This window comes from Euleptes europaea, chromosome 6, assembly GCF_029931775.1.
Source record: "Euleptes europaea isolate rEulEur1 chromosome 6, rEulEur1.hap1, whole genome shotgun sequence".
Lineage (NCBI taxonomy): Eukaryota > Metazoa > Chordata > Lepidosauria > Squamata > Sphaerodactylidae > Euleptes > Euleptes europaea.
In genome coordinates, this window is record NC_079317.1 from 74286834 (window position 1) to 74287334 (window position 501).

Below are 501 nucleotides of genomic sequence, written 5' to 3' on the forward strand. Positions count from 1 at the left end.
GCGGCTGCACAGCCCATTGGAAACAATAGCAGCCAGCCGAGAGAGACTCACTGACCCACAGTTAACTCCAGACAAAGTTGGCAACCGATGAAAACAGGAGAAAGCACAGTCCCACACAGAGGCAATCAAACCCACCCCACTTTGGCTTCCCCCCTCACACACACACACACACACACACTCACACACACACACACACAGAGAGAGAGAGAATTTGCTTCCCCTCCCATCACACAGGAAAAAAGTTATAGATAAAAGCCCCAAAATGGGTCAAACCGTGGATGTCTTCTGTCCCAGCAGAAGCAGGGCAGCAGCAGCTGCTCAGGATCTCTCACGACTCTCTGGCCATTTATGCACAGGAGGTTTTGCCTTGGATTTGCCGCTCTGTAGAGATGCACATTCAGGATCGCCTGATCTCATTCATCCCAATGGGCAGTTGGGGGGGGGACCCCATATCTCGGGACCCACTGACCCAATCTTTACAAAACGTGGGGGTTCTTGCAA